We start from the raw sequence: 24,124 nt of genomic DNA on the forward strand, positions 1-24,124 counted from the left end.
GCACGCCTTCCAGGAACTTATTCACAGCACTATTTGCATAGACAGGGTGCAGATCTGCATGGCTTTCCAGATCAGCTCAGCAATCAAGACCATTGTTCCTGATTCCAGTACATGTCATGTGAGCACTAACAGGGACCAGTGAGTGAAGTCTTAAAGGAAGGGGAGAGGAAAGAAACCACCATCTAGCCTCAGATCACCAGCCTCTAGCTTGCAAGAGTGTCAGCTTGAACCCAGCATATCTAGTTATACCAATCACCTCAACTTTGAAACCTGTCATCTAGATCTCTCCTGCTCCACAGCTGTGAAGTGTCTCCCACACAACAGCTTATGGTAGGTCCACTGTCACGGATAGAGAGAGGATGTAGTACACACAGCACCTTCAGACACTCGGCCCTGCATCTTCAGTCCCTGTCCACTTCAGCCCTTCCCCCTCAGTTCTGCCTCCATGTGTCCTTGTGCCTATGAGTCTGTGTTTTATTTACACTACCCATGCCTGTTGTTAGCAACAGAAACAAAGTACTTTAAGGCAGAAAAGACAAGTCTGCCAACTGGCTTGCTGCTCTTCACCCTGCCTCCAGCTCAGGAAAGGAGTTGGTGAAGATCTTTCCAGAAGGAGGCGTGGCTAACTCCCTGCTGGTGATTGTTGCTGGAATCCCTCTCTTCTTCCCTGGACCCTGCACTGATAAGCTCAGAAACAAAACTGAGAAATTTTAAACTTCTTTAAAAAAAATTTTTTTTTTGAGGTATACAGCATTAAAAAAGGTTAAAAAATCACTGACCAAAAAAAAAAAAAAAAAGGTTAACCCTGTTTTTGCTGATGTTATTAAGCTATAGACGTTTTAGAAACTAAATCATACGGGAAACTGTTATGTTCTACAATGATACACCACATAAAGGTTAGAAAAGTTCCTAGTCTCTTTAGGGACTGTTTATAGATTAAAAGGTTTTGTTTTGATGCTGAGAAGGCTCTAATTTAAAATTGTTATTTTAACTCTAAACTAACAGAGATAAAACATAAAGTCCTAGTCTTATGAAAGCCACTAAATTATTATAAACCGTTAAGGATAATTTAAAACATCAAATTGATAATTAGTCACCTTATAAATGATCAAATCTTTTAATGCGTTCAGAGTTATATTTGAAGTTATGCTAAGAACAGATGCAATTAATTAGAGCAACAAGCCTTACTTAGCCTCCTATACATGGTTTCAAAATTAAAGCAGAAAGTAAGTAACCAGAAACAAGTTTTTAGATAAATACTGTGGCCCTCAAACTTCTCAGAGATCTGATGAATATGGCATTTAAGATGTTTAAACTTACACTCCTAAATCCTAAGAGTGACCCTGCAAGGTCTCCCAGAAGATAATGGGCACAACAACAAAGGACTCCACCAGGAGTACGGTACGCTAGCCACTGGACAGTACTGCCCCAATACTTCACCTGCTGCTAGGGCCCAGCCTGAACAGTGGACAAATAGGACATCAGAGTGTTGATTGCCCCACTTTGCCTAAAACAAGGGGAGATCAGTCTTTCCCTGTTCCTTCTCCACAGAAAAGGCCTCTCGTGTCTGGTACTGATGGCCAAAGACTACCTCTGCCCACAATGTCACAGAGACCACAAGAGCCTGGGACAACTGTCTAGGTAATGGACTAGCCTCTGTCATTTCAATTGGTACATATGCCATTTAGATTATCATTTATTCTTCTCAGGTCTTTGATAACATTGATAGCTAAGCTAACTGTAGCTGGACAACTAGCTCCTTACCCTAAGGTAATCCACCACCATGTTAGTTCCTAAGTCAATCCATTAGTTAAAACTACTACCAGGTCTCTTATTTTAAAAGGCAAACGGGTTTGTTTGCTTTGCTCACAAGCTTCATGTCAAAAGATAAGCAGGTGTCAGGTGTAAGCTTTTACCATTCCTTTATCTAAAGGAATACACTTTACAGTAGATGCTCCCAATGCCCAACCACCTGTGAATAATTGCACAGGAAAAAATGGAAAGTTTATGTAAGGTCTGAGGGTATGAAAGCTTAAGCTGTGAAAGTGTTTAAGAAAGTCTAAGAAAGTGTTTAAGGGTCTAAGGTGTTTTAAGGGTGGTAAATGCAAGTGAAAGCTTAAATGGTGATAAGAAAGTGACTTAAGGGACATAAAAGAAATGAAGAATGCTTCAGATCTCTTCCTATCACTGTGCTACTGTTGTATGAAGATGTCAAAGTTTAGAGCTTTAACATTAATCAGTGGAGTTCTGATAAGTTATTAGTCTAACTCTGGTAAAGCCTTCCATTATACGATACTACACCATAGTCACAAGCTCAAGATTTAAATTTTCCTTTGGTTGTCTTCTTTTTCTTTTTAAAGATTTACTTATTAATTATATATAAGTACACTGTAGCTGCCTTCAGACACACCAGAAGAGGGCATCAGATCTCATTATGGATGGTTGTGAGCCACCATATGGTTGCTGGAAGTTGAACTCAGGACCTTCGGAAGAGCAGTCAGTGCTTTTAACCACTGAGCCATCTCTCCAGCCCCTTTGGTTGTCTTTTAAGTATAGACTTAAAAGTATAGATAGACTGGGTGCTATCTATATGCACCCAGTCTTCTGGGTAGAGGGAAGAATCCCCTCTTTGTAGTCATACTGAAAACTAAACTCAAATGAACTTTTGCCCCTTCTGCTCCATGGAAGACTTTGGTCTTCCCTGAGCTCACCCTGACAAGAGTTCATGCTTTTAACCCAAATCTGTTTCCCAAGCTTTCTGACACAAAGGTGTGAATCTATTGCCTTCTCTACAATGTGGGTTTCAATACAGATTATAATGACAGTGCACATCTAAGGGAAAAATTTCTCCCTAAACTCCTTAACTTTTCTCCTGATACTTGTTCTAGCATCCTGCCAAGTCCAGGTGTTTCCTTAAAATCTGTATCCAGGAAAGCTCCAAGATGGCTTGCCCCAAATGCTCTAGTCAAGCCTCACAGACTGCTTCAACTGGGCCTGAACTCTCCTAGTCCCAGATGGTCCCATAAAACCTGGACAGCAGTGACACAGCCAGCTTCCCCAGAACTTGGCCAGAATTTTCTTAGGGTCCCCAAAGATAATGTGACCAGTCAGCAGGAAGTAGTCTAAAGAATACAATACCCTCACTCCTAACCTACTACCATCACTGCTTCCTCAATTTTAATTAAACAAAAAGGGAGGAATGGGAGCATACAGGAGATTCCGCTGACCCGCCCTCAAGGACCTAGCAATTGCTTACATCATAACCTGCTGCAGCCACCAGGTATGACAGGTGTATGCTGCGGATAAGAATCTGTCTGTCTCTGTCTGTTCCAGCATCCCCTCCATCTGTTCTCTGCACACTGCTCCCTCATCCCTTTCTATCTGTCCTTATGGCTCTGTTCCCATCTGTCTACCTGTCTATATATCTACTTGCCTGTCTCTATCCTTTTCCCAGGCCCTCATTCCTCTCCCCTCCCCCAGAAAACTGCTATTAAACTAGGTCTGTTGCAAGGTGCATCTTGGCATAGAATTGCCATCTCTGCATCATATTTAATAATAGTGTGTATTCAGTGAACATCTACCAAACACCAGCCAAGTACACACCACTGTGCTTCATTTTACATCGAGCACCAAGATATAAGAAACACAAGTTCATCCTCAGGAGCTTATGTTTCTAATATGGTAGATACAGAGACAAGAATTTTGAATGCTAGTAGGTGAACTAAGTGGCCCAGTCAACAGTGCAAGAATAAGGAGACTCTACTGGGCACATGGAACTTCATGAGCAAAGCTTGAAGGCAGACAAGCAGAAGACATGAAGAGCAGAGAGATGTTCAAGCTGATGGCTGGCTGCTGAGTTGAAAGGGGCATAGGGAAGAAGACAGATGGAAATACAGAAGAAATGCTACATCTCGGAAGACAAAATAAGGATCTTAACTCTAGGGAATCATAAAAATACCTAAGGAAGAAACAATGGACCACACTCTATGCTTCTGGTGAAAGATGAAGCCTTTTTCAAGTCTGGAGGCTACAGCAGAAGAGTCTAACCCCGACCAGCAAAGACATGGAAAGGACCTGAGCTAATCAGAAATGCTTGTCTGAGGTTTAGGCCAAAGACAAAATCAAGAGCACAGTCCTTAGGGCAGCTATGAATCTTATGAGCAAAGAAGAAAGGCTGGAGGTGTTAAGAGGGAAAATGAGGGAGAATGAAGGGAAATGTACATAGAAGATATAATAGAAGACAATTTTCAGAGTTTAGAATCTAGAAAGTAGAACTAGCGACTCCAAGCGATAGTGCCCAAGGTATAGCTGTGCATGTTAAGAGGAATGAAGATGAAGCTGGATGTCACAGTGCAAGCCCTTAATCCTAGCACTCGAGAAGCACAGGCAGGTAGATCTCTTAGGTGTTCAAGGCCAGCCAGGGTTATGTAGTTGAGACCCTGTATAAAGAAAGGAAAAGTGAAGATGATGTGCAGTCCTTCAAACCTTGTCAAGGAGTACAGATAACAATGGTCAAGAGCACTGGCTGCTCTTTAGAGAACCTGCATTCAGTTTCTAGCACCCACACGGCAGCTCACAACTGTCTATAACCCTCGTTCCAATGTATCTGACACTTTCTTCTGCCCTTCAGGGGCAGTACATGGTGCACAGACATATATGCAAGAAAAAATCCATACACCTAAAATAAAAGCAAACAAATACTTTTTTTAGAGGAGCACAGCATAAGAGTTGGAGGAGGAAGTGAATGGCTTCATTAGATAGGGTCACCAGGGAAGTGAGGCATCAGGTGAAGCAGGCTCCAGGAAAAAGTTAAAATCAAAGGTACTACCTCTAGCCAGGCGGTGGTGGTGCCCACCTTTAATCCTGGCACTTGGGAGGCAGAGGTAGGTGGATTTCGGAGTTTGAGGCCAGCCTAGTCTACAAAGTGAGTTCCAGGACACCCAGGGCTGTGCAGAGAAACCCTGTCTCAAAAAACCAAAACCAAAAACCAAAACTAAAAATCAAAAACAAACAAAAAAACCAAAGACACTACCTCTTTTGTCTATTATACCTAGCAAAATGACTGCCAAGCTCAAGCAAAGTGTATCAAAATAGCACTCTATGCACCACGACTGCCCTGTAAACCAACACCATTTTTCTGAAAGGAATTCAGGAATATAATTTTCCTACATACATATAACTGCACATTTCAAAAGCTAACATGATGCTAACACCCACTACAAAGTTAAAAGACAATCCACACACCAAAATAACTGCAACTCACGTAAGTGTTAACTAACTAAAAAGTAAGACTATGTCAAGAACTTCTACAATCATTAGGGGAACAATAACTGAAAAAGAGGAAAATGTATGTCACAGATGTCAAAAAAGAATGAAAAAATGGTTAACTTCTTTGGTAAATCAAGAAACTACAAATATAAGTGTTGAGATATTACTTCATGCTCATCAGACTGGAAAATACTGAGAAGGTGGCATCTCTAAGTATTAGGAAAAGCGAGAGGAAGTGAGCTTTCATAGGCATTGTGATAAACACTGTCGACAGAGCCTTGTAATTACTTCTCAAGGTGAAGAAGTATAACCTCCTTTAGAATAACTCAGTTTTCTAGGTACTAGTGGATATAAACCCACGTATATCACTGTAGTAGGTGTTCATTATAACAACGTCAGCAATACACAAGATAGAAAGACAGCAACCCTCATCCACTGTTATACAATGACAAAATACACACTACCAATCCAGTTTAACTATTTTACACATGTATTATTTTTCTTATATTAACCTTTTATCCATATTCTTATCTAAACTTCAAAAGATAGTTTTTAAAAAGCAAAAAGATATTATTAAATAATTTATGTATGCTACATGCCCTTTAGACTAACAATCCCATTTTCTTATAGAAATAATTATCCAGAAATTATAGCAGGCAAATTTACCACTGAAAAATAAAAATATAAAAATTGCCAATTTCTTTTTGTTAAAATTTATTTATTTACTTTACATCCCAATCGCTGCCTCCTCTTCCTCCAAGTCCCCCTTCACATGGCCCTTCCCCCATGCCCTCTCCCCTTCTCCTCTAAGAAAAGGGATTGGGATCCACAGGCAGATAACAGAGCCAGAGACAGCCCCTACTCCAGTTGTTGGGGGTTCTGAATGAAGACCAAGCTGTACGTCTCCTATAGATATGCCCATGAATGATCTTTGGTTGGTGTTTCAGTCTCTGGGAGCCCTGGAGGGTCCAGGTTAGTTGATTCTGTTGGTCTTCCTGTAGAGTTCCTATCCCCTCTGGGTAAAATTACTAATGTTTAAACAGCCCAATATCATCAAATTGATTCATCCATACAATGAAATCCAATGCAGGATTAAATACTGCATTAAAATAGTTTTAAATAGAATTTGTAGATCTCCCCAAACAAAATCAGTAGCAAAGAAAGTAGGCTACAAAGTCTAAGTGCAAGATTTATGCATAGATGACACCATAAGAAAAAACAAATATGTACATGTATAAGTCACCCAAAGGACAACATATACCAAATATTAATAAATTGTCTTTAATTTCTCCCTAATGTGTTAATTTTTCATAAAACACAGAAAAAGAGAAAAAGGAATGAAGAATGGAAGGAAGGAAGGAAGGAAGGAAGGAAGGAAGGAAGGAAGGAAAATAGTAAGGAAGGAAGGAAGGAAGGAAGGAAGGCAGCCAGGCAGGCAGGCAGGCAGGCAGGCAGGCAGGCAGGCAGGCAGGCAGGCAGGCAGGCAGGCAGGCAGGCAGGCAGGCAGGCAGGCAGGCAGTCAGGCGGGCTGGTCCTGCCAGTAGTAATGTGGTTTAGCTGAATGACAGCACACTTAAGCAGAGAAAGAGGGAGACACAGTGGTGTAAACAGAACTTAACAGAATGAGAGTTTGGAGACAGAGCTGGGCTTAGAGGTTCTAGCGCAGGTTGAGAATTGAGAAAAACAGGAATACAAAGATAATAAGTTTGAGTCTACTGGGAGAATGAAGGGCAGAGGTCTGAGACCTGCACAGCTCCCAGATTCCATATAAAAGTGTGGCACTAATTCATTCTCCACTGAGAGATTCTAAACCTGCCATGGAGCCCTGCTCCTTTGGGTACAGTTACCTGTGATGAGGAGAATGACTGAGAAAACAAAGGCAATGATGTCAAAGTGGCCATGACAAGTCCACATAAGTGGCGATTCTATTTTTCTGGGATTAATAAAATGAAGACTAACAAAATTTGCAGGGTGTGTGGCACACACCTTCAATCCTGGCACTTCAGAGACAGAGGCAAGCAGATCTCTGTGTGTTCAAAAACAGCCTGGTCTACATAGTGAGTTCCAAATAAAAAAAGCTAACAAAAATCAAGAAAGACAGTGAGCAACAATGGCTAGTGCACAAGGTACTAGTCACTTGCCAGTCTTGCATTTAAGATGAAGTTTCTAAAGAGAAACTCACTGACAAGTACTGACTGCATGGCTTCTATTAGCCAACCCAGTCACTATAATGCTTCAATACTTCAACACAAGCAAGAATAGATGTTACTAGGTTCTAACTTTACAGTAGTAAGCCATCCTTTCTGATCCGGTTTCTTAAGTCTATAGCTCTACATTTAGTTGGAAATATAGAGAACAAAGCATAGAATATGAAACTCAGTCTTGAATTACAGAACAATTCTTAACAAAATTCCACCATGAAATGGGGGGTACCCATGCCCCTGGTATGTCAAGTCCAATTTGTCTAGCAGTTAGGTCACGAGAAGGCTACATGAGATTCTAATAGCTTAGCTCATTAAACAGTGATTTTTGACAAGTTACAATTTTTGTTTGTTTTTGGTTTTTCAAGATAAGGTTTCTCTGTGTGTCCTTAGCTGTCTTGGAACTTTTTGTGCAGACCAGGCTGGCCTCGAACTCAGAAACCTGTCTGTGTCTGCCTCCAGAGTACTGGGATTAAGGGCATGCACCACGCCTGGCTGACAAGTTACAATTTTATATAATACATTTGAATTGTTAGTCTGCAGAAGGAGCTGTAGGAAACCAATACTGTATAAGCATCTGTTGTAAAACTGGTAAGAAAACTGCTAAAGGTACAGCAATAAAGTCAACTTCTTAGTTAATCTAAATAAAAGGGGATTATTTAACAAGCAAGTGTTTACTCTGCAAGCCTGGTAACCAAAGTTTGATCCCCAGAATACACAGAAGATAAAGAACTATCCTGATTTCCACATATGTGCCATGCCAGATGGACACCCATACTCTCTTACACACACCAATACTAAACAAAATAAAAATAAAAAAGGAATTATATTCAATATATCACTCAACATTACCTTGGCTATCCATATAAATTTCATTACAATATGAAACTTAAAGAAAAGAAAAACCTTAATCTGCTCCTCTAAGACTGGCACATAGACTAAAGGACTCACAGTCAGAATAGAAGGCCACTCCCAGTCTCAGACATGACCATAACTAGGACACTGTACATGCTTCTTTGGTGCCAATTCCTGATACTCTGTTATTAACAGCGTTAAGTTTTCTTTTACCAGTCATTTGTATGGAAAGCATTGTTCCCATATATTCTTATGCTAGTTCATTTAATACTCTAAAACAATTCCATGAGGTAAGTGCTACCACTTCTATTTATTTTACCAAGCAAGAAAACCCAAAGTATAGTCAATAAAAGAGGAAACCAGATTTCAAACTTAATCTAACTTTAAAATCCCCCTTCTGGCTACTATATCATGGAAAGTATAGTGTGGTGTTGCTTTTTCTGTGTCTTCTATAGCCAAGCACTTCAATTCCTCTCCTGAAAAGACAGATCATAAATCCAAGGAAATGGGTGTGCTGTAAGGTATAATATATAAATAATATATAAAAATGGCTACCACCCTCCTGGGAAAGATGCATATGGCAGAGCTAACATTACCAGTTACACACATGTGTGCATGTATACATGTGCAGATATATGTGCATGTACATACACTAACATTAAGAGGATATGAGCTCCAAACACAGCTTAGCTTGTCTCCCAGCATTAAAACTCACAGAGCCATTTAAGAGAATGTGACACACGTTTGATGCTGTCTGAGAAACCATCCCACCTGCAAGCCTCCCAGGGTACAGGCTGCCAGGCTGCCATCTGTCTCAGCACTCAGCTAAGGGGACTTCTTTTCCTCCAGCTCTCTTTTCAATCTCCTTCAGTAATGACCATTTCCAAAGAATTCTTTCAAGAGCTGCTATCTTTTGCTTCATTTTGTTTTCTTTTGTGGTGCTGGAGCTTGAAGTCAAGGTCTTGTACACACTAGGGAAGTGATCTACCTCTGAGCTACATTCCTAGCTTCAAACAAACATTAAACAAAACAAAACCAAAAAACACTATCTTTGTGAAGAGAAGCTGCCATTTTCAAGTTTTCCTGGTTAGCTAAGGACATAAATTCTTACTCTGAATCAAAGTTCTCCCAAACTAAAACAATTACAATACGTGCCTTTACTGGACGCTTGATGGTGGTTACTACCCCAGCAGATAGGTGTGCCTTCCCTGGTTATTAGGTCTCAAAGAAACCAGGGACAAATGGCTGAGGTGCCTATTTAACATATCAAAGTGAATACTGGCCTCTAGTACTTGTTACAGAGTCTTGGCTCTGTCTCACCCTGCTGTTGACCTTGAACCTCTCCAGCCTGAGCTGCATTTGTTGGCCAATGCCCCTGACCCTACTTCAATGACTAAGGGGATCCTCTTCCTCCCCCATGCCCCAGATCTTCACCCCTTTCACTTCCCCAACACTAACCATCAGACAGCAAGGCCTATCATAAAGGTCTTTTGGAGAGTCCTTTCTATAATGCTAATGGTTAGAAATGTATGATGCCTGGGATTTGCTTCAAAAATCTGGTAGTGGAGTGGTAAACAGGCATAGAAAGAAAGCCAGCTAGTCCCTGTGTTGACAGTAGTTGATGCTGAATGGTGGTTATAGGGCTATTCATCTTCAACTGAGTACGCTTGACATTTTCCATAATACAAAGTTTAAAAAATAAAACCTCTTAAGTGAAAGATTAAAGAGGAAAAGTGCCAAAGGTCATCCAGAGGTGGCCTTCACAAAATGAAAACTATAATTTTACAATGAAGACATCTGGCTGGTCTACTTTAAGTAGTAATCAAATTTAACATTGGTAATCGTGGGATATCCAGATTATTTGCTTGTGATCCTCTGCACGGCTTATAAAGCCCCCCCCCCAAAATGCTTACCCTAGTCTTACCTATATATCTAATTTACAATTCACAGAAAATACACAGGAGAGACAAAAACACAAATAATGCTCCATAGAGACAACCAGATAAATCTACTAAGTACAAACTGAATTCCTGTCAGACAATAAAAAGGACCATCTAAACTGAACTCTGTCCATTCACCGCCCCTCATAAAACACAGAGAGAGACATACAACTTGCTTTTCCCCAAAGTCCTGCAAGTTCTTAGAAACGATCCCTGACTTCTCAGACTCTCATTCATGTTCAAGCCTATCATCAGCAAGTCCTGCAGACTCTGCCTGCTCTGAGGCTCACCTCCTCCCTTCCCTGTCCTACTACTTTACCTCTGACTTTACCAGCGATCACCTGGTTTATTGCACCAACTAAAACCATGCCCAAGCCTCAGCAGATTCTTCAGGTCTACTCTGCCCTTCTTTCTTTGCACATCACTCCTGCTCCTCCACAGGTCCAGAGTACTTTCCAAACCGTAGGGAACCACAGAGAATCCAACATCTAACAAATGCACCCAACTCAGCATAGCACTCATTGGCAGGGATAGACAGTGCAGTAAGACAAGCACTTCTCAGTTCTTCCAAGTCTTCTCAGACTAAGGAAGAAGTTTCTATTTGCTGTGTTACCTTCAAACACCAGATCTGCCCCCCTACCCACCCGCTCTGTGTGTGTGTGTGTGTGTGTGTGTGTGTGTGTGGTACATGCACTGTGCAAATCCTTGTAATGGCTAAGGTAACAGACGCCACTGCAGCCTCATCCAGCAAGCTAAGTTTCTTCAGAGTGCCACTGCTGGTGAGCAGTTGGCTCTGCAGAGGCCTGATGTAAGCTTATCTGAATGCTTTCCCCTTCGACTTCCTTACTTAGCCCACTTCCACTAACATTTCTACCTAAGCTCCTGGCTGACAGAACAGAAACCATGCTAGCCCATGCCTGCTCTCAAGTCTCCTAAACCCTAATGACTAGCTCTAAGGTTTGATTTACCCTCTGATCCTTGAAGGAGGTGATCTTTCCTGGGTTTAGGACCCTAGATTAGCAACCCTAGTCTGACCCTGCACTAAAAGCTGCCTTAAAAGTACAGTTAAGGTGAATCTGTTTAGTTTGGTATCTGGGTGTGTGTGTGTCAGAGAGAGAGAGAGAGAGAGAGAGAGAGAGAGAGAGAGAGAGAGAGAGAGAGAGAGAGAGAGAGAGAGAGAGAGAGAGAGAGAGAGAGAGAGAGATCATCTTGTTCTACAAAGGCCAATCACCTTTTTAAAAAATCTCTCACTCTCCTGGAGTTCACTAGGCTGCCTGCTAGTGAATCCCAAAGATCTGCCCTGACTCCACCTCCCCAGCATTTCAGCATTCGAATGATAAGCATCTGCGACTATGCCCATTTTGTTTTAACATGTGTGGTAAGACTGTACTAGCTCTTTACCTATTTTTTTTTTTTTTTTTTTGAGACAAATCAGCCTGGCCTTGATCTTGTGGCCCTTCCCCTTCCACTGCCTCTGCCTCTGAAGCACTAGATTTACATGCTTGGGCCACAACACCCTGCTCTTTATTTGTCCCTGAAAAAGACACATTTGCTTCTGTTTTATTGCTGCTCCCAAGCCAAAGCCACACCCTTTCTGGGTGCTAATGCTTTCTAGAACTTTGGCCCACTTACTCTGCCACTATGTCACTGACGTCAATACCTACCTATGGCCATCTCAGCCGGAATGAGATCATTCAACCACATCGGAAGTAAGAGAGTAGCTTTGTGTCACAATATCTAGGTCCCTGGCAGTCACACAGTTGCACTTGGGATTCACTCTGAAGTTTTTCCAAGGGGGTGATGTGATTATCCACAAATACACAGAAAAAGAATATATCAGAACAACATCTAGGATAACAGAAAATAAAGAGGGTCCAGAGCTGGGAGACTTGTGTTTTGTAAATGTAATTGTCAATCTGCCACTTCACTAACTGGATTGAAAGTGTTCCTTTGTTAGCATTACAAAAATGCTTTTAATTGCTAAGGTACATCATAAACAGGAGATACTATGAGAACGTGAATATCGGGGCCTCAACTCACAAAAAAAAAAAAAAAAAAAAAAAAAAAAAAAAAAGAGTAAAATAAACTTTACCAATTGTATGTAAAGAACCTGTTCAACAGGAGGAGGGAAAAAGAGAAAAATAATACATGTGGTTCACACCTGATTTATGTGTATAACTTCTTAACAAATCAATATAAGGGACCAATTTAAAAAGTGAGCATTTTTAAGCATAGAATTCACAGAAAAATAAAAGCAACTGGCAGTAAACATAAAGCATGCTCAATTCTGCTAGTAATGACAAAAACCTAAATAAAGCTTTAGGAAAAAAGTCTGTTTTCAGAGGTTAGAGATCACTCAGTGGCCATGAACTCCATCCAACGCTTTCTTCTGGACTCCACTGGGTCTTCATTCACATGCACTTACACATAACAAAAAATATAATCACTTTTAAAGGAGAAATTCTTTTTTGCCTATCAGAATGGCAAAGATTAAAAACTTGCTAATACCATATTGGCAAAGGTATGTGGAAATAGGTTTTATTTTTATATTTCTATATTACTATATTTTTCTATAGTACTCATGAGACGTAAGCTAATGCAACTTCTTTGGAAAGCAGTTTGGCAATATTTATTAACACTTTTTTAATGAGCATGCCCTTTGATCAGCAAATCTTCCCTTCTGGTGATTTTGCCTAAGGATTATTAGAACAAATATTAGAACCCCTGGTCAAAGGCAGCTGAGTGCTGCTGCTTATTAAAGGAGTGTCTAGAACAGGGGAAACTCAGAACAACTCACAGGTCAACTCTTAGGGCCTTGGTTAAGTCAATTATGAGAGTCCATCTGAAAAGGCATAGTGCTGCTGTCAGGAGGAATGTACTAGCATAGGAAAGCATTCTTGGTAAAGATTAGTAAGACGCTTTTTGGTAGAGTGTAATATTTTCTTGTTGTAAAACATATAATTCCAAAATTTCAATTACGTATTAGTTGTGCAATTCACTGACATCAAATCACATCACAAGATTGAACAAGCATTGCCAGCTTCCCCAGAAACATCCAACACTAAGCACTGGCTTCCTATATGTCACCTCTCCCCAAACTTCACGTGAGTAATATTGTCTATTAATTTATCATGCCACTTGCTGGTGTTATACTGTGTAAACAGAGTCACTAAAAAACAAGAGTCTAAGTTCTTTAAAATAAAAATTAATAAGAAAAGGGAGAGGGAGAGAAGAGAGGTCCCAGACCTCTCCTCAAAGGAAAGAGCAAGCCAGAGAAGACTTTAGGAAACATGGTTGACAAAGAAGAGAGGGGCAGCTTTATGCTGTCTCACCTGAAGCCTCCGGTGTTGAAACATGATGGTAATGGCGCCTGGAGCCATGCTGCCTGAGAGGAGCTCTCATAGGTGAAAAGACCTGACCTCTGTGGGAACACACCAAGGGCTGGGCAAGTGAAATCCCCTCTGCCAGGTGTTCTCAACTTTTCAACCGTCGTGGACTTTGCCCTTGAAATTCAACTCCTGGGCTAAAGAGATAATCTCCCTGTGTAAACTTGACTAATAAACAGAGTACATTCATGCTCAGCCTGCTTGCCAGCCCAGCCAACCAAGGGGCTGTGCTCAAGGACACACAGAAGCATTTCCTGACAGGAATGTCACCAGTCCTAGTGAAATAAAGGGCATAGGATAGGCATGTTCCAGAAATCAGACAAGCGGCAATTTAGAGCCAGCCAAGCACACCACCTGAAACCTCACCTGGAAGTGATTAGGACACCATGAGAAAGTGAGTAAAAGGGTGCAGACCTTTACCCACCTCTGTTGGTATTACAGGGTGAACCAGCCAGGAACTGTTGAAGGATAGACTTATACACATGAAATTCTAAGCTAGTCAAAGAGAGTAAGCCAACTAGGACCTTGCCTCAAAGTCTTATTGTATCTCAACCATCAAACTTCTTATTAAATAGTGATCTCAGAGTGAGGTTCCAAAACCACCATTGCCATCACCACCACCTCCACCACCACGCACACCACCACTACCATCACCACACATACAACCATCACCACCACATATAACCACATATATCATTACACATCATTACAACATACACCACCATCATCCCACACCATCACCACCATATACTACCACACACCACCAGCACTACACATATCACCACCAACAACAACTATAGCAGGTGAAACTATAAATTTGCTCCAAACACAAACTCTCAGCCCCACTTTGGCCTTACTCAACTTCCAATAAACTTTGGGTGAATCTGGTGTATGTTCGAGTCTCAAAACCACCAATCTGAGGTTCTGAAGAGCTCTGCAAGGGGAGTTCAGACTCTGCCCCTGGACTTCCTGACTTTCTACTACTCTAAATCGATCTTGATGGGAAGGAAGATTGCTATCCATGATAATACACTCAGTGAGATGAGCAAGATTTCTGTCACTCCAGCTGTGTCTTGTACACAGCCTCACAGACTGCTTTTCCACAAGAGAAGTGATTCCTGGCTCTTGGCGGTCTAGCTCTTCAAACTCTCACCTTAGCCCATCTTCTCAGCCTCATCCTGGAACTCATATCTGCTCAAGGTAAATGAGTATTAAAGTTTTGTCCAGTAAACTGGTGTTAAACACAATCTGGGGGAAAAGCCACCCTCACACAAACCACATATCTCTTCTTCAGAAGTAAGACCATCAGACAGAGACAGGAGGCAGGAAGTAGAACCCACTGCTCACAAAAGAAACGTCTCCAAGATTTCTCTAAGAAACCTCTACTTACCTGAAACTCACTCTCACCCTGATCTGCCCTCCACAAACTTCCATTCTAGTACACCAGCTAGTGGAACATGGCTCACTTGAACTCCAAGAGCAAGAGCTCACAAGCACCCCATACACCTTCATTTCTGAACCCTGCAGGTTCAGTCCTTTCACAAAAAGAAGTATCTACAAATTCAATGTAGTCAATCCTCAATTGTGACCTGATACATTTCTTTTCTCAAACATTTCCAACAAATTCAGAGATTTGAAGCGACCTGTAAACAATAAAATGAAGGTTTATTTATTGCAACTACTACTTTACTGAAACATTATTTTTTCCAAACAACAAATTCCATCCTCTTACTATAAAAATCCAAGAAGTCATAACTGAAATAATGTGAAGGAATCATACCGCAGAACTGCATAAATTGGGTATGGTGGGTATGGTATGGTATACAATCCCAGCACTTCAAAAGTAGAAGGAAGAGCAGGTAGATGTTCAAGGTCACTTGAGACCAGGAAGGGAGGGTAGACAGCAGGTCTGGGGAGATGGATCCAAGGTTAAGAGTGTGTGCTACTCTTGCAAAAGGTCCAAGTTCTGTTCCTACAACCTAAACTGACAACTTTAAACTCCAGCTCCAGTGAATGTAATGTCCTCTTCTGGCCTCCAATGGCACCTGCATTCAGGTATACATACTCCCTGCCCCCAATATACCCGTATTTTGTTTTGCTTTTTTGTTTTTCAAGACAGGATTTCTCTGTGTAACAGAGCCCTGGCTGTCCTAAAACTTGCTTCATAGACCAGGCTAGCCTCAAATTCTGGTTAGCGCGAGTGCGCGTGCACACACACGCACACAGAGGAGGGAGAGAAAGAGAAAAAAGAGAAAGGTAATTCAGGTTATTTGTATTCCAGTCTTGCCACACATCTCAACCCCCTGCCCCATTCTTTATTCTAATTGGCGGTATTGGTAGTTGACATTGTAATCATTTCAGAGAAAGTTGCAAATATTCCATTAAATCCCACAAACATTCAGAACTTATTCTAGTTTCCAGTGGACCAAAAGATCATAGTCATCAATGAAACATGACAACTTGAGCAGGGACTCATTAAATGCTTCAGGTAACTCAGAGGAACACAGTTCTGGTATGCCAATCAGGATAGGGGTGTACAAAGAATAATGTTTCACTTCACATAGACTGAGATCCAAAATTTAAGTTAGTGGCTCTGAGTTCCAGAAGACACCAGTATATCAACAAATTCACCCAAAGATTGTTATGAGTGTTTACTAAAACGCCAAATAAAATTGCAAATACAAGTGTCTGGTATAATAATACATCTACTAATAAAAAAACATGGATCTAAACTTTGTAGAACATTTGTGAACACATATTGCTGATCCCACAAATGTATCCAATTCAACTTCTGCTAGCTGAGCCTGTTGATGTCCATTCCTACTCTAGCCCACTTCTGCTTCTCCTAGGCTTTTTCCTGATTCTTCTTCATTAGATTCAATGCTGCTCTTAGCTAGCCATCTCTATAATATTTCCACACCTCACTCCAAAGCAGGGGACAGATCTAGAATGTGTACCCCTCACACCTAGTTTTAAGCCCCTCACAATCTCAACTGGCCCAGGCCAACATCTCAGTCTGAATCACTTGCTCCTCTACTCCAACCATACTTGCTCTGCACATCAAGTTCTCTCCACCTGAGGGCTTTGTCTTTCCTGTTTCCTACTTTAGGAAGGTACTTTTCCTGGCTTTTCCTTACCCTAAAGATCACAGCTAGATCCTCATTCTCAGAAAGGCCTTTCCTAACTCTCCAGTCCATATTACCCTCTCTCACATCTCCACTGTCTCCTTTGAAGCATCAGTACCTTACTTCATGTATTGATCTGTTTATTTGTTTACTGAACCCTCTGTACAACACGATCCATGAAAAGACTTTGCTATCTTTGTTATCTCCATATCCCTAATATATAATAGTAGCTACAACAAAATGGATACTCAGTAAATATTTACTGAAGAAGGCTGGGAAGAGGGTTCTGTGGGTAAAGCACCTACCATACACGCATGAGAACCTGAGTTCAAATCCCCAAAACCCATGTAAAAAGTCAGACACATCTACGGCCATACCACCCTGAACACGCCCGATCTCGTCTGATCTTGGAAGCTAAGCAGGGTCGGGCCTGGTTAGTACTTGGATGGGAGACCGCCTGGGAATACCAGGTGCTGTAGGCTTAAAAAGTCAGACACAATAGTGTGCACTTATCAAGACAGGAGGTGGAGATAGAAGAATCCCCAGAATCCCCAGGAGATTCTGGGCTGCTTAGCCTGGCATATGCAGGGGCAAATAGAGGACAATGACTCAGCTAAAACACTCTCATATTCTCTCTCCTCTCCCAACCTCTCTGCCCCACCCTGACACAAATCTACATAGTTAACAGAATAGCTATTAAATGAATCAAGTATGTTGACACAAACTTAATCCCAGCACTGGACAGGAGAATCTCAAGTTCCATGCCAGCCTTAGTTCTACAGTAAGACTTTGTCTCACATAAATACTCATTGAATAGACAGACAGACAGATAGACAGAGACAGAGAGATATATAGGCAGGCAGGCAGATTCATTTATGGAACATGAGGCAGAGGTATGGCCACCCTCTTCTTTCTTTGATTAATGATTAATAAATAGGAGAGATGGCCTCTAAGGAAGAGATGTGGATGAAGAAGATGAAAGGCTGAAGATCAACCCTTGGAAAGCATCAAGAATAAAGTCACTCCAGCTCCCGTGCTGAAAAACATTAAATACGGCGAGGGACTTAGGAGGTTCCGAAGTGCTCTAGACTCCAGAGTTTTCTGCTTTAACTTCTTCCAGGGAGCCACGCCGACTTCTGACCTTAGGTTCTGCAGCTGAAAACAAGTCTAGACAGCACCGCTTTTGAAACTCAGTAAGATTTGCCCAACAGTGGTTATGAGATGGGGGGAGGGAAGGACTTTTAAAATTCCACTAAATGAGATTTAAGTACAACAAAAATTCCCAATTGTTTTCTTTTTAACCTGATTCCTACCCACTTTGGGAACTAATTTAGAATTAACCAAACCCCTCTTCCCCAACAATGCTCACAGCTGCCTCTCTCAGGAATTGTAAGAATAACAGCTGGGCAGTAACAGCCCTGGGCACCAATGAATACTCACACCAGAAGGGGACAATGTTGTCCAGTCCATTTAAGTCTGAACTATAGGACAAATAGGCAGGAGAGGGGTGGAATAGAAAGGGGCAGAGAGAATTCGGCAGTTCTGCACTTTCTACCTAGAATTCAAAGCCTTAGTTCTCTGAACACAGCAATTGAGTTAGTCAATCCAAGGCTGAAACCAAGGTCACTGCCACTGCCAAGGTCATGGCAACTCTTCTAAGTACTTTCCTGTCACTGCTTTACAGCTGCCAGGGTCAGTCACATTCTTGAATTTCCTTCCTCTATCTTTATTCCTTTTTCTCAGGTATCAAAATTTATATGCACATGGCTCTGACCTACTTGTCCCCAAACCTTTGAAAATGAGTCCCAAGTGTGGCTCCAGCACTCCACAGGCTTCATCTTTTAATTATTCCAACAGAAAAAAAGATAGGTCATAAACTAATGGAGAAGGGAAAGAGTCTGGTGTTAAACTTGTGTTAAGGAAATTTTCTACCAAGAGGCAGAGGACATAATTTTGCTGAGTATCAAGATTCTGATAATTCAAGGTTCTGAGAATACAATGGACTACCAGACATTGAGCCTTGCCTGAGAGCCTTCAGAGGTAACTGTAGAATGTTTGTCCCTGCTGTGCAAAGTCTGGCTTTCTACAGCGGTGAAAAGCACCTTACATTCTAAGCAATCTTAGGGATGCCATAAATTGGCACTGCTGAGATGACCTTTCCAGGCGATATTTCAGCAGCAGATAACAACAAAGCTGAGAGCTTTGGTAGCACTCAAAGGAGATTTGAGGGACTTAAAACACTGCTAAATTTGGCAGCAAAAGTTCCTGTTTCTTGCTGCTGGAAAAAGAAAGCTCTTTATAATTACACTGCAGGTAAGGGGCTACTCATTTGTGAGACACAGATTAGAACCTCCTATCCAGATCTCCCTCTCCTCCAGGTAAGTGGCACCTGGAGATCGAATCAAGCAGGACACTTCTTGGGAAGGAAAAGTGCCAGGGCTTGTCCTGATGCCACTTACCATCTCAGTCACAGCCACTCGCCCAGATATCTGGCGGTGCTTAGCTCTCACTGCCCCTGTCTCCACTCTCCTTCGCCTCCCACCAGCTCTCCTTCTTCCACCCTCCTCCTCCATACAGGGTTACATATGACCCCACACCAGACATCACATGTGTGCTAGCTCTCACAGAATCCTGCTCCTCCATACAGGGTTGTGTATGACCTCACCCAGATATCATATATGTGCTAGTTCTCACAGAGGGTCCTCTCAGCCTGGACAGTTCTTTGGTTTGGTCAGATTCCCCGCTCTGACTACTCTGGTTGGTTGGTTGGTTGGTTGGTTGGTTGGTTGGTTGGTTGGTTGGTTTGATTTAAAGGAGTCTTACAATACAGACCCTAGTTTCAAACCCCTACCTCATCTTCCCAAGTACTGAGATTACATGCCCCATCACCCACCATACCTTGATGTTTGTCTACATATTTCTCTCTTCTTAAGACAGGGTCTCACTGTGTAGCCTTTGGCTGGCCTGGAATATGCTATGTAGATAAGGCAGATCTCAAACCCACAAGATCTGCCTGCTCATGTCTCCTTTAGTCCCAGTGATAGGACTAAAGGCTTGCACCTCCACACCAGACAAAGCAAAGTAGAGTTTTGATCTGTTGCTCATCAGGGGACTCCTAGAAACTGCCATGATGTAAAGGAAGGGCTATGATAAGCCCCACAGATTAGCCACAAATATTGCTTGGTTTGAAAGAGAGTAATGAATACAAAAATAGCTAGCATTTTTGCTGGTCAGCAGCAGCAAGGTAGGAAGTACTAGCTATGCTTTTCCGTGTAGGCTTCATTACAACACTCTCAGATACATCTGTTACTGCCTCGGTTTGAGAGAGCTTTCTGGGCACTGGACAAGCTAGGCAACATGGGCAGCACTAGGAACTATGTGTGTATGTGGCTGAGTCACCAGGGAGCTGGAATTCGGGCTGACTGCAGGCCAGGTTCCGACATCATTCCTGGTTGTGTGGCTCTCTCTAACATGCTTTGTCTGCACCCACCAACTGGTCACTCAAACTCTGACAAGAAGTCACTGCAACTTCTCCTTCTCTAGAGGAGTGGTGGCAGCATTTATCCAGTCTTCAGAACAAAACAAATGTCGGTACCCCAAACACCCATTGATGGAAATATTACCCAGCAGCAAGCACCAAGTAAACCCACTTTTTCCTTACTGTCTGGCAGGCTTCCAGCTTCCTCCTTGTAACTGCTGAGGGCATCTATGCATCTCTCACACCTGAGAACAAGTTTCATGTCTCCACATTTTAGGAACTAAGTAAAAATGCTTCCTAGACTCCAACTGATGGTCTTACTATTTATTCAAATACTTTAAAAGTACAAACTATATATATATATATGTTGTCATTTGAGAAAATGTATACTTAATTCCAATTGTAAACTTAATTTCAGAAAACTGAGATGGAAAGTCAACACTAATGTGTGACAAGTCAGAGTGCCAATGAGAACTCTTAATCCATCTAGGAGAAGAAACTGAGAGCCAGCGGTCAGGGCCAGAACTAAAACTCAGACTGGCTTATGTAACCTCCCGCCATGTTAGTGGGAATGATCATAAGGAAAAGACACTTACTGGCAGAGAGCAACAGCTGACACTTATTGGTAGCATACGTGAGGCCAGAACTGTAACTCTTACCGAAATGCGAGAGTAAGATTTCCCCAATTTACATATGAATGTAAAGATACCTTTCCAAGAGTACAGACTGTGAGAAGTCAGACTACAACCCTCCTCTTTATTAACCCGCGCGTGCACACACACACACACACACAAATAATTAAAAATAAAATGAACCTTTAAAAGGAGGAGATAGAATAAGGCAGTGATAAGAGCAAGCCAGCCAACCTCCTCCTCCAGCCTTCACACATGCACACACAAACCACACCTCTCTCTCACACACACAACTGTATAACTGGGGATGTGGCTGAGTTAGAAGACTTGCCTAGCTGCAGTGTATGAAGCTCTGGGTTTGATCCCCAATACCACATAAAACCAGTCATGGTGGTATATGTCTATAATTCCAGCACTCTGGAGGTAGAAACAGGAAGATCACAAGATCAAGGTCAACTCTGGCTATATAGTGAGTCAAGACCAACCCAGGTTACAAAAGATCATGACTCAAACAAACAAGCAAAAATAACAATAAATGTCAGAACTTCATGAGGCAGGCTGTGTTCCAAGACACAAGTCACAGGTAAGAACACCAAAATTGGGCTGGTGAGATAGCTCAGCGGTTAAGAGCACTGATTGTTCTTCCGAAGGTCCTGAGTTCAAACCCCAGCAACCACATGGTGGCTCACAACCACCCTTAATGAGATCTGACACCCTCTTCTGGTGCTTCTGAAGACAGCTACAGTGTACTTATTTATACTTATGTATAATAATTAAATAAATCTTTGGGCCTGAGCAAGCGGGGTCTACCAGAGCAAACAGAGCCCACCGGAGCCAGCAGAGGTCCTAAAAAGTCAATTCCCAACAACCAGATGAAGGCTCACAACTATCTATCTTTACAGCTACAGTGTGTACTCATATACATAAAAAAAAAAAAAACACCAAAATTTAGTTCCTTCAATAAATCTAGAATTCTAAAGTAGGTAGCTTCATGGTATTGTTCTGAATGTTCCCTTTCCTACACCATTCCCTACCTTACCATTCAACAATTGCAGAGAAGCTTCATGAGCGGTTCAGAAGCTCCCCATCTCCCACATCTGCCATCCTCTCCTTGGCTCTCTTCCACCTAATGGTGCTTTAACTCTGACTCCAGGAGAAGCACCCTGTTCACTTTCCCCAGCCTATGAATTCTATGATAATCAACCCTACTTCCACACCCCCAAGCTTCAGGTTTGTGCTTCTCTCTTAATCACACCAGCAGAAGTTCATGTTGTAGGAGATGAAGCAGGAAGGAAATCAGAACAATATAACATCAACCTAAGTCCCACAACTCAGACCTTTTTGGATCCTCCCCAGCTCTGAGCCCACATAATCTGTGTTCCAATTAATTGGTAAACTAAGAAGGCATACATACCATCGGGCACCAGAGATACCTCTGAGCCCAGGAGCAAGTGAAAAAGTGTATTGACCCCAGTGTCAAGTGCTTGCTAGGTCTTTGGTAAGTATAACCCTGGGTCCCTCAAAAGCAGATTAGCCTTCTGACTATATATGGACTCCAATAGGAAGTCAAGGAAGACCTCAGGGGCCCTCCCTGCCTGGGCTTACCATTAGAAAGGAATTCTCTCTAGAAAGAGAATTCCTGCATAACAAGCAGGCAGGATTCTACTAGAGGTGCTTTAAGATAGAACCACATGCTAGCTGAGCAATGTGTACACACACACACACACATACACACACCACATATACAATGATATGATTATGATATATATATATCATATCATATATATGATATATATATATATATATATATATATATATCATATCATACATATGAAATACTCCTAGGCCAGCCTTTCTCTTAATCCACTTTTGCTGCTGGGAACTGCTTAGCCCCCTTGTTCAGGACCTCTCTCCTGTCATTTCTAGATCTTTCTATCATAATCCTTAGCTTAGTCTCCTTTTATCATATTCAGTCAGCCCTCACTCACTGTATTGATTCCCAAAGGCAATCTCTAACTCACAGACAAACTTTTAGCCACAGCAGGCCTCACAGGAGAAGAGACTGAAGTGGTTTCAAGACAAGCACAAAGAAACAGGCCTAGCGTGGTTGAAGCAGCTTCATAGCCTAATTGCCTGTAATTTGCCCTTTTACAGGGACAGTCTTAGAGAAGCCTAAATATTCAGTCATTGCAATTGTTTCAACAGGCCCCACAACAGTGTATTCATTATGTCAGAGCCAGAGAGAGAGAGAGAGAGAGAGAGAGAGAAGATCATTAGAGAAATCTTCAATAAGGTAGTCTAAACTCATAAAACCTCTTTCCTCTGAAAAACAAAACAACAACAAACCCAAAACAAAAAAACTACACAGACATTTTCTAGGGCTCCAGGCTAGAAACAGACATCAGTATCTCTCTGTCTCAGTGTAACACAGGATGACAACATACTCCCCTAAGACAGACACTACTACTTACTCAAACAGAGGATCACTGTACTACCCCTCTGGCAGAAAGAGATGCCCCCTCTCCCTTCCTTTAAAAGAAGTCACATTAATGCAAGTTTTCCCACAGGCTTTGAAGAGAAATCTGCCTGTTATATTATGCCAGATGGCCAGTGTTTTTTGTTTTTTGTTTTTTTTCCCTTCGTGTCTTCTAAGCCATGATCCCTCTAACTCAAAGAACTCAATTATCTGCAGCCTTCCTTCCCTAGCCCCCTAGTCAACATAGAGGCACAAAAGGGAAGTGGAGCCAGGCTCTGAGGGGCTGCTGCCTAGCCTCCTCTGGCCAGAGAAATGTGTGGCCTTTGCTTGGCTGCCTTAGCAAACTCTCTTGGAAAGCTGGAGTTACTGGGATGGTGACAGCTAACAACCCAGTTCCATAGGGTACTTAAGGCCCACTTTCCTTAGGAGCCAGTCCACCTGCCCAAAGCAGTTCTTGGCATCAGATGCAGTGGGAGACAGGGCTTCCCTCTCCTAGTTGCAGTTCAGCAGCGAGGCCATGAACGATACTTAGAGTCTGATGCCCCGCAAAGCTGCTCTCCTAGCCCAGGGAAACACAACATGCCCTTGGCCTTTTTCTCCAAAGATTTCCAAGTTTCAACTTCCTTGAGTGACTGACTGTTCTTTTTGGAGACTGGGAGCACTGAAGGAAAGTGTACATGAAAAGGAGCAGAGGAAGGGAGGGAAGGGTGTGAGAATGTTACTTTTTAATCCTTAAAGAACACAGAGGGACTCAGCTCTGGGA

General features: G+C 42.0%; 1 protein-coding gene and 1 non-coding gene across 8 annotated transcripts in view; one reads left to right on the plus strand and one right to left on the minus strand.

Annotated features, from left to right (window-relative positions):
- Window positions 1-24,124, minus strand: part of Dennd2b (DENN domain containing 2B) — a 190,282-nt gene that overhangs the window by 73,459 nt on the left and 92,699 nt on the right. The window lies entirely within an intron of this gene.
- Window positions 17,139-17,257, plus strand: LOC116104256. The gene has a single exon (XR_004123772.1). It is a non-coding gene; the product is annotated as a 5S ribosomal RNA (ribosomal RNA).

This window comes from Mastomys coucha, unplaced genomic scaffold (genome assembly GCF_008632895.1).
Source record: "Mastomys coucha isolate ucsf_1 unplaced genomic scaffold, UCSF_Mcou_1 pScaffold21, whole genome shotgun sequence".
In the NCBI taxonomy this organism is placed as follows: domain Eukaryota; kingdom Metazoa; phylum Chordata; class Mammalia; order Rodentia; family Muridae; genus Mastomys; species Mastomys coucha.